At 51.4% G+C, this 16413-nt stretch overlaps 1 pseudogene; it reads left to right on the top strand.

Moving 5' to 3' along the window:
- The first annotated feature begins 2127 nt into the window (after positions 1-2127).
- LOC147108674 (uncharacterized) lies at positions 2128-2785 on the top strand (annotated as a pseudogene).
- The last annotated feature ends 13628 nt before the right edge of the window (positions 2786-16413 follow it).

Raw genomic sequence — 16413 nt, 5'->3', positions numbered from 1 at the left:
GGGGGGGGGCGACCCATGGGGGGGCCGCGACCCTCGGGGGGGGGGCCCGATCCTCGGGGGGGGCCGCGACCCTCGGGGGGGGGCCGCGACCCTCGGGGGGGGCCCCCCGCCCCGCGCCCCCCCTCCCTCCCCCCTCCCTCCCCCCTCCCCTCCCCCCCTCCCCTTCCCCCCTCCCCTCCCTCCACCCCTCCCCCTCCCCTCCCTCCCCCCTCCCCTTCCCCCCTCCCCCCTCCCCTTCCCCCCCACTTCCCCCCTCCCCCTCCCTTCCCCCCCTCCCTTCCCCCCCACCCTCCCTCCCCCCCGCCCTCCCCCCCTCCCTCCCTCCCCCCCTCCCCCTCCCTCCCCCCCCATCCCTCCCCCCCCCAGTCGCTCTCTCTCTCTCTCTTCCAACAACAACATGCCCTCGAAAAAGCCTCGGCACCGCCGGACGCTTCAGCTAGTCTATATATATAAATCGGTACTTCTGTCATTCTGTCTGTCATTCTCTCTGTCATCGCCTGTGCGTCTGTCGGGCTATGCGCTCGAAAGTTACAGGGCGTACCTACGTGCGCGTTACCTCCAAAGAAAGCTTACGCTTCTGAGACGGTTTTAAGCGTATTTACGTTTTGGACGGGCTAAAATCGCGCCCGCGGTGTCCCAAAAACCTCCAACATTCCGCTCATTAGCATCTCATTATCCGCTGATTAGCGACAGAGTGACCTCGAGCTCGACCAATCGTACGCCGGGTTGCTGGCGTGTGCCGCCGGGCCAATCGGTGCGTGTGTGGCTGGGCCTTATCGTTCTGAACCGAGGTGAGTCGCCGCCATTTTGATTCCAAACTTTTCCTTTCTTTTTCCCGCTTTCTGCGTCTTTAAAAAAAACGTTGCTTTTAAAACACATATTGTTTTTAAAAAAAATGATTTAGAAACAAATTAACTTATTTAATCTCATTAATTTTCCTACCTTTCCCCGTTTTTCCAGGTAGGCCTCGAAGCCTCGGCTTCTCCTTCGCACCCACGCCCGAGCTAGGCACCTCCCGGCCCCACTCGAAGGCTGGAGGGCCGAGCCTCAGCCCAGCGCCGCTAGGTTGCGCGCGCAGCAGGAGCTGAGACGCGGTGTCTCTCTCTGGCTCGGCCGGGGGGCGGGGCTTGCTGAGCGTCAAGCGTCACCCTGGCAACCGCCCCCCCGGCCGTCTCGCACAGCCGCAATCGGCGGTCTTCACCGCGGGGGGGGGGCGCGACCCTCGGGGGGGGCCGCGACCCTCTGCGGTGGGCCGCGACCCACGGGGGGACTGCAACCCTCAGGGGGGGCGCGACCCTCGGGGGGGGGGCCGCCAAGCGTCACCCTGGCAACCGGCCCCCCGGCCGTCTCGCACAGCCGCAATCGGCGGTCTTCACCTCGGGGGGGGGCGCGACCCTCGGGGGGGGGCCGCGACCCTCGGGGGGGCCATGACCCTCGGGGGGGCCGCGACCCTCGGGGGGGGCCGCGACCCTCGGGGGGGCCGTGACCCTCGGGGGGGCCCCCTGCTCTCCCTCCCCTCCCTCCCCCCCGCACCCCCCTCCCCCCTCTCCCCCCCTTCTCCACCCCTTCCCTTCCCCCCCTTCCCTTCCCCCCCACCCTCCCTTCCCCCCCGCCCCCCCGCCCTCCCTTCCCCACCCCCGCACCCCCCGCCCTCCTACCCCCCCGCCCTCCCTTCCCCCCCCGCCTTCCCTCCCCCCCCCCCAGTCGCTCTCTCTCTCTCTCTTCCAACAACAACATGCCCTCGAAAAAGCCTCGGCACTGCCGGGCACTTCAGCTATTATAATAATAAAGCCATGTGCAGTACCGTTCTTATCGGAAGCCATGTTGTGCTGTTGTGTATATATATGCTGTGTCTCAAGATACCACAGAATTGGTGATGAGGATGCGATTGCAGATTCCCTAGCTGAAATTTTTGTTGGAGGATAATCCTGCCAACCGATGGAGGGACTGTTAGAGGTTCTTTGTTTTGCAGAAAAACTTAAAAATCCGAGGTAAATTTTGAGCACATGTGGCTGAACTGTCGATGTTGCCAGAGTCCAGATGGCTGCACCTATGGGAATATTAGGGTGCTTGAGGGAGTTCCATCATGACTGTTCCACTTTCAGAGTGTATGTGGAGTGGCTAGAAATGTTTATCACCATGAATAGTATCGTCGAAGTCCCCGATGATGTAAACCATAACCGAGCGGTTTTAGAAATGAAACGGGCTATTTTTTTGACCGAAGCAGGCCCCGAGGTGTATGAAACCCTAAAAAATGTGCTTGTTCCCTTCAAGCCGAATGACACGCCACTGAAGGAGATCCTAACCAAGTTAGAACAGCACTACAGTCCTGAGCCCCTGGAAATTGCTGAAAGTTATCATTTTGGAATTCGCAATCAATTAAATGACGATGGTATCAGTGACTACATTGTAGCTTTAAAAAAGCAATCCATTCACTGTCATTTCGGAAACTTTCAGGACCGACCTTTGTATGACCACGTTTGTGGGTTGAAAAATGAATGTATCAGAAGTAAATTGTTGACAACCCCTAACTTGGCTTTTGACTTAGCTTCTGAAACAGCTATGTCGAGGGATATGACCGACCGATACTCCCAAGAGTTTGCGCCATTTCCAGTCGTCAGACAACTGAGATGAATCAGCTGCAGACTAAGAGTAAAAAGCAGTTGGTCCCCAAGACCTCAGCAAGTGGCCAAGGTAACAATGCATTGAAGTCGTGCTATCGGTGCCTGGAACAACACATCGCTCAAAGTTATCCATATGTGAAGGCAGAGTGTTTCTACTGTAAGAAAACTGGGCATCTTGCGAAGGCATACCGACAGAAGAGTAAACTGACTGGCAATACTAGAAGTAGAAATCGCCAGACACTACATACCATTGAAGAGAAGCAGCAGGACGAGGAGTTTCTGGAGATTCACGTCATCAGGAGCACTAAGGCATCTAACAGCGATTCGCAAGATATCGTCATCCAGGTAGATGTCGCAGGAACCAGGATACCCATGGAAATCGAAATTGGTGCATCCGTGAGCGTAGTACCGGAATCACTATATCATGACAAGTTGCGTGATTATCGACTAGAGAAATCGAAGGTAGAGCTGCGAGGCTACTCCAGGGAGCAAATCCCTGTAGTAGGAAGTGTCACCATACCAGTGAAATACAAGGATCAGTGTCAGAGCTTGCCTCTCATAGTAGTGGCAGGAGACAAGCCTGCCTTGCTAGGTAGAAATTGGTTAGGATTATTGAAGCTGGATTGGAATGAGACTTTTCGTGTGGAAGTGAAATTTGCATCGAAAGATGATGTCATCAAGCAGTACCCGAAGGTGCTCAGCGAAACGGGCAGTCTGATCCAAGACTTCAAGGCGAGTGTCAGACTGCAGAAGGACGCAAGACCAGTTTACTTCAAGCCACATCTCATACCATATGCACTCGAGGAGAAAGTTCAGCAAGAACTCAAAAGACTAGAAACTGAGAACATTATCTCCAAACTTCCACAGCTATGGTTATGCCTGCTAAAAGTTCCCCCAGACCTGAGACAACAAAGTCCTGCCACCTGCAAATGATGACTGATCAAATCTCCTGTTTAATGGTGGAGCTGCAGCTGATAGTCAGCAATCCAATTGTGCTCTCGCCAGGTTTCACCGTCATGTTTCAGAGGAGACGTGAATCACGTGGGAAATGTGTTAAAATCGGAAAGGCCTCTCAAAATGGGATTATAGAGGCAATTTAGTGGTTGTTAAGGGCCTTAAGGGCCTATCCCACCTCTTGGAGGCGGGACGGAGACGGGATCAGAAACCACGCATTTGGGAAAATTGCTTGGAGGTGGGATGGAGGCGGGGTCGTGCCTGCCTGCCACTTTTTGCAATTTTAACACCCCACACGTCTCCATTCCCGCCTCCTCGGGCCTGGCAAAATCCAGCCCAGAGTATTAGGGAGAGATAGAGGGAAAGAAAAATAAGAGAGAAACGGAACAGTAGAAGACAGAGATAGTGGGCAGGATTTTGATTGAGGAGGCGTGTAGGAGGCGGGACTACAACTTTCGGGGTTGTAGTCCCGCCTCCATCGAGTTGTGGCCAACCCACGCCATTTTCACTTGATTGACCTTGTTGAGCCCACCCAGCGGGCTCAGCAGGCCAACTAAGGGCCACCCGGCAACAGGTGACGTCACAGATTGACATTTCATCTGTCAAAAGTTTTTGACAGATGAAATATCAGCGTTTGACAGCTGTTTGAAGTTGTCAAACACTGACAATCTGTACTCCAAGTTAATTCCTTCCTCTCAGGCTGATTTAGAGATCTCTCCAGAACAGAAAGCTGAATGCTGCAACTTTTGACAGCTCGCGGCCATTCTGCTTTCTGTGCCAGCGAGATGAGGGACTCCCGAGATCTAAAGGAAGGAAGGCTGTAAAGGTAAGTAAAACTTCTTTAAACACGTTAAACACACCAAACACACTTACCTCTGAACTCATGAACCCATCACTCACCTGAACACCAGACATCTCGAACCCTCCAAGCCCTTCAGCCCGACGGCCCGCCTCGCTAACTTGGCTTGGTTTGGAGCCGTCGGGAATCCCACACTTCAGCAATAAAATAGGGATTAGGCTGAAAACTGCCTGTTAACTACCTGCCTCCTTTGAAACTGGCATGGAGGCGGGTTGGGGGCGGAATGGGTTCGTGCCCCCCGATTTCGAGATTTTAACCCCCCACACGCCTCCAATCCCGCCTCCACGGCCCAATGAAAATCCTGCCCAGTGAGTGAGATGAAGAATTAGATTTGAAGTTACATTTACAAGACTCCATTCAAAGGGAGTCTGGATCAGAGAATCAGGTGCCTCGGTCAGGATGTCTGATTTGCGCTGCTTCCAGTTTTTCATTCATTAATTCTATGGTGTCTCACAAAATTTACCATTTGTAATTTTTGATACTAAAATTATTGGAGATGACCAGTTTTAAAAACTCTCAACGTCACGCATGGTGGCAACAAAGGTGTGGAAACCCTACAGCAGAATAATCAAATGCAACGGAACCAGCTGCAAAGCCATCAGATTGACAGGCAGTCCAATATCATTTGACCTTTAATTCAAAGTGCTCTGTAGGAGTCTATGGGGGAGAAATTCGGTTTGTTGCGCCACCCATTAGTGCCTAAAGAGGCCGAGAAGTGGGGCGGTAACCAACTAGCGCCCGGGCGCAGCGAACCCTGCGCCTCCTCCCATATTGAGCAGACATTTTGCGCCGGCGCTAAACCTTAGCGCCCGCTCACGGGCGCAGGCAGATCATGACGTCATTTCAGTATGCAACGCCTTTTGGGCGCCCCGGATCGGAAATTCAGTGGTGCGCCCCTCCGTTCCGCCTGGCGCTAATAAGGACAGCTTACCTGGAACGTTCCCCAGTCGCTGTGGGGCTGGGGGGGCGTTCTTTAAAGGGGACTGCTGTGGTATAAAAGCGGCAGCCATTTTTGGAGCACAACTTCTTCGAGAGTTAGAGAGAGTTGCTGAGCTGCACACTGAGAGCCATTTCACCACTGAGCCAGCGCTGGCAGAAGAACTTCAGCTTCTGGCCATCACCTTGCTGTTGGTGAGCATATCAAACGGGGAGACTTTCTGTGCGCACTTATTATGGGAGCTGCATTGGAGGGGAACGTCCTGCTGCTAAATCATCTGGAAAGGGCACAGAGATGCAGGGAGAGAGGGGCAGGCATGGCCAGATGGAGGAAGGCCAACAGGCGTCGCCACACCAGACCTTATGCTGCCAGGATTTTCCGACAGCAGTTTTCCTACTTGAACATGTCGGAGGAGCAGTGTATCAGAAGGCTGCGCTTTAGAAAGGAGGTGGTGACTGAGCTGTGCCACCTGCTTCAGCCAGATCTGCAGCCTCAGATAAGGTGCAGGACATCTCTGTCGGTGGCTGTGAAGATGACTGTTGCCCTAAATTTCTACACAAGCGGCTCCTTTCAGGCCGCAACTGGGGACATAGCCAACATCTCGCAGTTTGTGGTGCATTGCTGCATCCGTCAAGTGACTGATGCCCTGCTTAAAAGGAGGCGGCAGTACATCTCCTTCCCAATGACCCCGGACAAGCAGCGGGAGCGCGCAGAGGGCTTCGCAACAATAGCGGACTTCCCCATGGTGCAGGGTGCCATTGACTGCACGCACGTGGCTTTGTGGGTGCCTGTATTGAATCCGGAGGAGTTCTGCAACCGCAAGGGGTTCCATTCCTTGAATGTCCAGCTGGTCTGTGACCACCGACAGCTGATTCTCGCAGTGAATGCGCAGTTCCCAGGCAGCAGCCACGACGCCTTCATCCTGCGCCAGACTTCTGTTGCAGACCTTCAAGGCCCCAGCTCACCCAGGAGGCTGGCTTCTTGGGGACAAGGGCTATCCTCTGTGCCCGTGGCTGATGACCCCGCTCCATTCGCCCAGCACCCCTGCTGAAGAACGCTACAATGCGAGCCATCAAGCGACGAGGAACATTGTGGAGCACACAATCGGTGTGCTGAAGCAGCGGTTCCACTGTCTGCACCATTCCGGAGGAGCCCTGCAGTACTCGCATGAGTGAGTCTCCCACTTCGTGGTTGTATGTTGCATGCTCCATAACCTCGCTATCCTATGGACCCAGCCAATGCCACCAGACATTGAAGCACCAGCAGAGGAGGAGGAGCAGGACCATGATGGGAGGGAGGCACAAACTGGAAGGGCCGTCCTTCAGAGGCTGATCAGAAGTCGCTTCTAGGCCCCTCTCACGGAATGCATGCTGACATTCCAAGAAGATGAATGGAACCGTTCTGATACCCCAAAGCCTGTGAAGGGCAAAAATCAGACATGGCCATTGTAAATAAAGAAAGTTTTTTATTGTACAAAATGTGCTTCCTTCCAACAAGACAAAGCAATGGCAACTGAAAGCAAAACTAACACACTGACACATAATTGGCTCGCACACCCGGGAGACTGTCCAGAACATAACTAACATTCAGACCAGCATCCTCGGCCTTGATTTCTACAAATAAGACGTTTCAGCAGCACCTTCTACTCTTTCCCCCTTGATGGTGATCTGCTTCTCTTGCGAGATTGGCCCCTTCCCTCCCTGCAGCTCCTCCGTAATGGGACCCCAGTGGCTGCAGCAAGGCTGGGGGAGGCCTGCTGACTGTCCGAAAGCGCAGATGCCCCTGAGGGACGACCTGGATGACCTCTGGGCCTGGAGGGCCCGGCTGCTGGCTGCTCCATCTGTGCATGGGTGGAAGCAGTCTGTCCTGCAGGTGGTGGCAGCTGCAGTGGAGACGTGCCAGCGGTGGCATCAGGAATGCTGTCATCCTGAGAGCAGACAGCAGCTCCCTGGTCGGCTGACACACTGGCACTCTGACGGGGCAGCACCATAGCATGCGCAGCAATTGGATGGTCCACAGATTGCTGGCCTGCTGTGGTAGTGCAAGGGCCCCGGGTAATCCTGCCTGATCCAGCGAGGGTGGCAGCAGTCAGTGGTCACGTGGCCTCAATCTGCGTCTGCATTAGACCAGCGAGTGACTGCGTGGCAGCACTCAGCAGTTGCGTGGCAGGTGCCAGTGCTTCGGTGAAGCCCTGGACAGTCCTTTTAAGTGCTGTCCTGAGGCCCTAGACAGTCCTTTCCAGTGCTGTCCCGAAGCCCTGGACAGTCCTTTCCAGTGCTGTCCCGAAGTCCTGCGCACTCCTTGCCTGTGCTGCGCCGAAGTCTTGGAGACTCCTTGCCTGTGCTGCGCCGAAGTCTTGGACACTCCTTGCCAGTGTCTCGATGGATTCAGGCATCCTTGCCACTGCAGCCATGAGCTCAGTGTGCCTCAGCCCAGCCTGGGTGCTCATTTCTGCGAGGGCACGCACCTCTTCTGCGCTCTGTGCAGCAGCACTCGCGGCCTGACTCGCCCTCCGGGGAGGCGGCCCCCGAGCTTCCCTACCCCCCTTGTGTTGCTGCAGCCCGCTGGTTCCTGGAACTGGTTCCTCCTCAGAGCATTCCCCCCCGCTCCCCTCCAGGGAAGTAGTCTCCCCAGTCTGCAGAGGGACTGGCTCGCCTGAGGGTGGTAGGGATGGTCCGGCTTCCTCCTGCTCGTTCAACAATCTGGTGGACTCGCTCCTCGAGGTCTGTGAGGGTCTGCAGGTGAGGCCGGCCTCCTCCGGTACGAAGCTGCACCCTACGGTTCCTGGCCAGCTTGGCCTGCAGGAGAAAGGACGGAAAGTGATGAAACATGCTGCCCTGAGCTGACATTACATGCCCCCCATGGTAGAATAGCCCTTACATTATGCACTGAGCTGAATGTGCGCGTGTGTTTCCAGAAAGGGCCATGGGTGCTGGCTGGCAGATGGCCACTGGGACTTCACGCACCCTCTGGCCATAAAGTCAGGTGCAGATGGAGGGATGAAGATGAATGTGAAAAAGGCACTCACCCTAACGACCCGAGTGAGGTCGTTGAACTTCTTCCTGCATTGCACAGGAGTCCTAGGCACCACGCTGCTGGAGGTGACTCTTTGGGCAACATCCCTCCAAGCTCTGTGGTATTCGCTCTGATGAGGCCTCCTGCCATTCTCAGGGTACAGCACAGCTCGCCGGCGCTCCACTGCGCCAACCAGATCATCCAATGCCCCATTGCTAAAGCGCTCCGCTCTCTGCCTGACCCTCTCCATGTCTTGGAAGTTTTGAACGCCACAGGTAGGTCACCGCCGATTTTGAGGCCTACAAGGCGTAGAGTGTGGCTGCTGATGTTAATTGACCCGCCCCTTTAAGAGCTGGCCGGCGCCAGCGTGTCTCGGGGAAATCGATTATTGACAGCACCTGCATTGCGCCTGGCCGCCGAGAAATTGAGTCGCGCCGCCGGGTTAGCGCCTTAAGAGTACTGTGCAGCGCCTGATTTAGCGCCGCAATCACCTTCAGGGGTGCTGCAACCCAATATCGCTCGAGGTGGCGATAAGTTGCACCTGGCGCTAAACTTTGCGTACCGCCAATACTAGCGCCCCAAGCGGGGCGATACCGAATTTATCCCCTTATATGTTTTGTACATTAGTTACAGCAGTAAATTAAATAATGATGTCGAACAACTCTCATTCTAGTGTGAATGTGGCTGTTTTCAGAGGACTTGTTGAATCAAAATGTCACCTTGTTTTTACGGCGAGATATATTTCTGTTTCTAATTTATATCTCATATCTGGAGTAACAAGAAAAATAACATTGTTTTACACTGAAACCTAGGGCGCGATCTTACCTTTCGGTGCGAGTTGGGAGCGGGTCAGCTGACTTGCGGGTTCCGATCCTGCCCCCAACGACACCCGATGCACAGGCGTAATTTTATGTCAATTGGCCTTGTTAAGCCCGCCCTGCAGGCTTGCTGGCCAATTAAGAGAAAGCCGGTGTCAGATGACATCAGTTGATGATGCGTCATCTGCCAGTTTTCTTAAAGGGGACACGCACATTTTTTTTGACAGATGATTTTTCAGTGTTTGACAGCATTGAGGTGCTGCAAACACTGACAATCACTGTACAAAGGTGAGCCCTTGCACCCAGGCTCTCCAGTGACTCTCTCCTTAGGATAAAACAGATGGCATTTATGTTAATGCAAGGAGTCTTGCGAGTAAGGCAGATGAATTGAAGGTGTTGATGAACACATGGGAGTATGATATTGTTGCTATCACAGAGACATGGTTGAGGGAGGGGCAGGACTGGCAGTTTAATATTCCGGGGTATAGAATCTTCAGGCGAGACAGAGGGGGGTGTAAAAGAGGAGGGGGTGTCGCAATATTAATCAAGGAGTCAATTACTGCTGTAAGGAGGGATGATATCTTAGCAGTTTCCTCTAATGAAGCCATATGGGTAGAACTTAAAAACAAAAAGGGGGCCAGCACTTTGCTGGGAGTGTACTATAGGCCCCCAAACAGTCAGGGGGAGATAGAGGAACAGATATGTAGGCAAATCTCAGAGAAGTGTGGAAATAATAGGGTAATAATAGTAGGGGATTTCAACTTCCCCAATATTAACTGGGATAGTCAGAGTGTGAAAGGCTTAGAGGGTGCGGAATTCTTAAAGTGCATCCAGGAGAGCTTTTTGAGCCAGTGTGTAGAAAGTCCTACAAGAGAGGGGGCGGTACTGGACCTAATTCTAGGGAATGTAGCCGGGCAAATGGTAGAAGTGTCAGTAGGAGAGCATTTTGGTGACAATGACCATAATTCAGTGAGATTTAAGGTAGTCATGGAAAAGGACAAAGATGGACCGGAAATAAAGGTTCTAAATTGGGGGAAGGCCGATTTTAATATGATAAGGCAGGATCTGGCCAAAGTGGACTGAGATCAGCTACTTGTAGGAAAATCCACATCAGAGCAGTGGGAGTCTTTCAGAAAGGAAATAGAGAGAGTACAATGCCAACATGTTCCTGTAAAGATCAAGGGTGGGACCAACAATCCCAGGGAACCCTGGATGCCAAGGGATATACGAGAATGGATTAGGAAAAAAAGGGAGGCTTTTGGCAGATACAGAGGACTAAAAACAGTGGAAGCCCTAGAGGAGTATAGAAAGTGCAGGGGGGTATTAAAAAAGAAATTAGGAGAGCGAAGAGGGGGCATGAAAAAACACTGGCGGGCAAAATAAAGTAAAATCCCAAGGTGTTTTATAGGTATATTAAGGGCAAGAGGATAACCAGGGAAAGAGTAGGGCCCATTAGGGACCAAAGTGGCAATCTGTGTGTAGGGCCGGAAGATGTAGGTGAGGTTTTAAATGAATATTTTGCATCTGTGTTCACTATGGAGAAGGGCGATGTAGGCATCGAAATCAGGCAGGGGGATTGCGATATACGAACAAATTAGTATTGAGAGGGAGGAGGTACTAACGGTTGTAGCGGGCTTAAAAGTGGATAAATCCCCAGGCCCTTTACGAGATGTATTCCTGGCTGCTGTGTGAGGCAAGGGAGGAGATTGCAGGGGCTCTGACACAAATTTTCAGAACCTCTCTGGCCACAGGGGAGGTGTCAGAGGACTGGAGAACAGCTAACGTAGTACCATTATTCAAGAAGGCCAGTGAGCCTAACATCAGTGGTAGGGAAATTATTGGAAAAAATTCTGAGGGACAGAATTAGTCTCCACTTGGAGGGGCAAGGATTAATCAAGGATAGTCAGCATAGCTTTGTCAGGGGGAGATTATGTCTAACCAATTTGATTGAATTTTTCGAGGGATGACTAGGTATGTGGATGAGGGTAGGGCAGTTGATGTAGTCTACATGGACTTCAGTAAGGCTTTTGACAAAGTCCCACATGGGAGACTGGTCAAGAAGGTAAGAGCCCATGGGATCCAGGGCAATTTGGCACATTGGATCCAAAATTGGCTTAGTGGCAGGAGGCAGCGGAAGATGGTCGAAGGTTGTTTTTGTGACTGGAAGCCTGAGTCCAGTGGTGTACCGCAGGGATCGGTGCTGGGTCCTTTGCTGTTTGTAGTGTACATTAATGATTTAGATATGAATGTAGGAGGTATGATCAGTAAGTTCGCAGATGACACGAAAATTGGTGGAGTGGTAAATAGCGAGGAGGGAAGCCTCAGGCTACAGAATGATATAGACGGGTTGGTCAGATGGGCAGAACAGTGGCAAATGGAATTTAACCCTGAAAATTGTGAGGTGATGCATTTTGGGAGAACAAGGCAAGGGAATACACAATGAATGGTAGGACCCTAGGAAGGACAGAGGTTCAGAGGGACCTTGGTGTGCATGTACATAGATCCCTGAAGGCAGCAGGACAGGTAGATAAGGTGGTTAAAAAGGCATATGGGATACTTGCCTTCATTAGCCGAGGCATAGAATATAAGAGCAGGGAGGTTATGATGGAGCTGTACAAAACGCTAGTTGGACCACAGCTGGAATACTGTGTGCAGTTCTGGTTGCCACACTATAGGAGGGATGTGATTGCATTGGAGAGGGTGCAGAGGAGATTCACCAGGATGTTACCTGGGCTGGAGCACTTCAGCTATGAAGAGTGACTGGACAGGCTGAGGTTTATTTCCTTAGAGCAGAGAAGGCTGAGGGGGGGACCTGATTGAGGTGTACAAAATTATGAGGGGCATAGATAGGGTAGATAGAAAGGAGCCTTTCCCCTTAGTAGAGGGGTCAATAACCAGGGGCATAGTTTCAAGGTAAGGGGCAGGAGGTTTAGAGGGGATTTGAGGAAAAACTTTTTCACCCAGTGGGTGGTTGGAATCTGGAACTCACTGCCTGAAAGGGTGGTAGAGGCAAGAACCCTCACAACATTCAAGAAGCATTTAGATGAGCACTTGAAACGCCATAGCATACAAGGCTACGGACCAAGTGCTGGAAAATGGGATTAGAATAGACAGGGCTTGATGGCCGGCGTGGACACGATGGGCCGAACGGCCTCTTTCTGTGCTGTATAACTCTATGACTCTATGGCAGCTGCAGGTGAGGTTACAGAAGCGATCTGTCACTGGTGAGAGAGGTTCTCCCAATGAGGTGGGACTACACAAACACTTCAAACCTTGTTACCTACAGAAAAGTCTAAATACATAAAAAATGATTTTCCCAACATTTTCTTACCTCTGAAACTCACCAGTGTACCATTGGATCCTTCACACCACTTCTGCAGCTGTCATCAATGCACAAAAATTACAGTAGACCCACAGCACAGCACACTTACCCTGGCGTTGTGTCCGGACGTAGGGAAGCCCGCAGTCAACCTGTCAAAATTGAAAAAAAGCCTCTTAACTGCCTGTTAACTATCTGTTAACAGGCAGTTAAGTGCCTATAATCCTCTGCCCGCTGCTAGGTGTCGGGTCCCTGTGCAAATCGGGGACCCAATACTTGGGAAGATTGTATGGAGGCAGTTTGACTGCGGGTTCGGGACCCACTGTCAATCTTTGCAATTTTGCCAGCAGTCCCACCTCCAAACCTGCCCCTGTGCGCCGGAAAAATTCCCCCCAATGTCTTTTCAATCCTTGGTAAGATCCAGTTGTGGTGACCCCTCAAAGGACCCACTTATAAATTCTGCTGTCTGTGTCTGTGGTGTCTAGAATGGAAACTGCCAACAGCTGTAATGGTTTACTTGAAACAAATGGTGGTAAATTTCCATCTTTACTGCCTGGTGGAGCGCAGAATGGGAAATCTGGTGGGAGGATTGTGCACCCCTCACAGAACCTGCTGAATTTTCCTCCCATTCATTTTAATAGTTGGATGAAACGGATTCATTTTAAGGTCATTTACAGCTTCCACTTCTCGTTACATATAGAGAAACATCTCAGAATGTTTCAGGCTGGTGAACAATACCTTCAGGGATGCTTTGAAAAATTTAAAGGGATGAGGCCAATTAAAAAGGACGTCCAATCGTGCTACACCTCCATCCCCCACCAGGACATCCTGAGGGTGCTCCGCTTCTTCCTTGAACAGTAGTCCAACCAATCCACCACCACCCTCCTCCGTCTGGCTGAACTTGTTCTCACATTGAACAACTTCTCCTTTGACTCCACTCACTTCCTCCAAATAAAAGGTGTTGCTATGGGAATCCACATGGGTTCTAGCTATGCCTGCTTTTTTGTGGGTTATGTGGAACATTCTTTGTTCCAGTCCTCCTCAGGTCACCTCCCTCACCTCTTTTTCCGGTACATTGATGACTGTATCGGTGCCGTTTCCTGCTCTTGCCCTGAACTGGAAAACTTCATCCGCTTTGCTTCCAATTTCTACCCTTCCCTTGCCTTCACATGGTCCATCTCCGACTCTTCCCTTCCCTTCTTCCACTTCTCTGTCTCCATTTCTGGGGATCGGCTATCGACCAACATCCACTATAAGCTCACTGACTCCCACATCTACTTGACTACACTTCCTCCCACTCCACTTCCTGTAAGGACTCGATTCTATTATCCCAGTTTCTCCATCTGCTGTCACCTGTGGCTCAGTTGGTAGCACACTCGGCTCTGAGTCAGAAGGGTGTGGATTCAATCTCACTCTATAGAACTTGAGCACATAAAGCTAGGTTGACACTCCAGTGCAATGCTGAGGGAGTGCTGCACTATCGGAGGTGCCGTCTTTCGGATGAGACGTTAAACTTAGGCCCCTTATGCTCTCTCAGGTGGACGTAAAAGATCCCATGGCACTATTTCGGAGAAGAGCAGAGGAGTTATCCCCTGTGTCCTGGCCATTATTTATCCCTCAACCAACATAACTAAAACAGATTACCTGGTCATTATCACATTGTTGTTTGTGGGACCTTGCTGTGCGCAAAATGGCTGCCGCGTTTCCCACATTACAACAGTGACTCCACTTCAAAAGTACTTAATTGGCTGTAAAGCGCTTTGAGATGTCCGGTGGTCGTGAAAGGCACTATATTTCTTTCTTTCTTTGTCTCCATCGCATTTGTTCTGACAATGCCACCTTCTATACTAGTGCTTCCGACATGTCTTCCTTTTTCCTCAACCGATGATTCCCCTCTACCGTGGTTGACAGGGCCCTCGACTGTGTCCGTTCCATGTTCCTCACTACTGCTCTCACCACTTCCCCTCCCTCCCAGAACCACAATAGGGTTCCCCTTGTCCTCATCTTCCACCCCACCAGCCACCACATTCAACGGATCATCCTCCACCATTTCTGCCACCTCCAGCGTGATCTCACCACCAAATACATCTATCCCTCCCCTCCCCTTTCAGCATTCTGAAGGGACCATTTCCTCCACGACATCCTGGTCCACTCCTCCATCACCCCCAACACCCTCTCCCCTTCCCATGGCACCTTCCCATGCAAGTTCAGGAGATGCAACACCTGCCCTTTTACCTCCACCCTTCCTACCGTCCAGGGCCCCAAACACTCCTTTTAGGTGAAACAGCGATTTACTTGTACTTCTTTCAATTTAGTACACTGAATTCGCTGCTCACGATGCGGTCTCCTCTACACTGGGGAGACCAAACACAGATTGGGCGACTGCTTTGCAGAACACCTCCTTTCGGCCCCCAAGCGTGACCCTGAGCTTCCAGTCACCTGTCACTTTATTTCTCTGCTCCTCTCCCACTCTGACCTTTCTGTTCTCGACCTCTTACACTGTTCCAATGAAGCTCAATGTAAGCTTGAGGAACAGCACCTCATCTTTCTATTGGGCACTTTACAGCTTTCTGGACTCAACATTGAGTTCAACAATATCAGCTCATAACCTCTGCCCCTATTTTTTCAGACGGTAGCTGTTGATGATTCTGCTATTTCCATTTACACCTCTTCTAGACTCATCTTTTGTTTCTTTACTTGTCCCATTACCATCTCCATTTGCCTTGTACAATCATCCCTTTTGTCACTGAATCACTCCTGCCTTCCACCCTATCACAGACCTTCCTTTTTCTTCTTTCCTCCCCTCCCCGCTTTCCTTGCCTCTGCACCTGCTTAAAACCTTGCTATATCTCTAACTTTTCCAGTTCTGATGAAAGGTCTTCGACCTAAAGCATTAACTCTGTTTCATAGAAACATAGAAGATAGGAGCAGGAGTAGGCCATTCGGCCTCTCGAGCCTGCTCCGCCATTCAATGAGATCATGGCTGATCATCCAAATTCAGTACCCCGTTCCTGCCTTCTCCCCATATCCCTTGATCCCTTTAGCCTTAAGTAATATATCCAACTCCTTCTTGAATATATTTAATGAATTGGTCTCCACTGCCTTCTGTGGTAGAGAATTCCACAGGTTCACCACTCTCTGGGTGAAGAAATTCCTCCTCATCTCAGTCCTAAATGGCTTACCCCTTATCCTTAGACTATGACCCCTAGTTCTGGACTCCCCGGCCATTGGGAACATCCTTCCTGCATCTAGTCTGTCCAGGCCTGACAGAATTTTATAGGTTTCGATGAGATCCCCTCTCAATCTTCTAAACTCCAGTGAGTACAAGCCCAATTGACCCAATCTCTCCTCGTACGTCATTCCTGCCATCCCAGGTATTAGCCTGGTGAATCTTCGCTGCACTCCTTCCATGGCAAGAACATCCTTCCTCAGATAAGGCGAACAAAACTGCACACAATACTCAAGGTGCAGTCTCACCAAGGCCCTGTACAACTGCAGCAAGACATCCTTGTTCCTGTACTTGAATCCTCTTGCTACGAAGGCCAACATACCATTTGCCTTCTTAACCGCCTGCTGCACCTGCATGCTTACCTTCAGCGACTGGTGCACACGAACACCCAGGTCTCTTTGCACTTCCCCTTCTCCCAATCTATTGCCATTCAAATACTAATCTGCCTTCCTGTTTTTGCCACCAAAGTGGATAACCTCACATTTATCCACATTATAGTGCATTTGCCATGTTTCTGCCCAATCACCCAACCTGTCCAAATCGTACTGCAGTTTTACAACATCCTCCTCACAGCATACCCTCCCACCCAGCTTTGTGTCGTCTGCAAATTTGGAGCTACTACATCCAATTCCCTCGTCCAGATCATTAATATATATTG

This window comes from Somniosus microcephalus, chromosome 13 (genome assembly GCF_052327205.1).
Source record: "Somniosus microcephalus isolate GS21.2 chromosome 13, FLI_Smic_1.0, whole genome shotgun sequence".
Taxonomy (NCBI): domain Eukaryota; kingdom Metazoa; phylum Chordata; class Chondrichthyes; order Squaliformes; family Somniosidae; genus Somniosus; species Somniosus microcephalus.
This window is presented reverse-complemented; position numbering and strand designations above follow the sequence as displayed.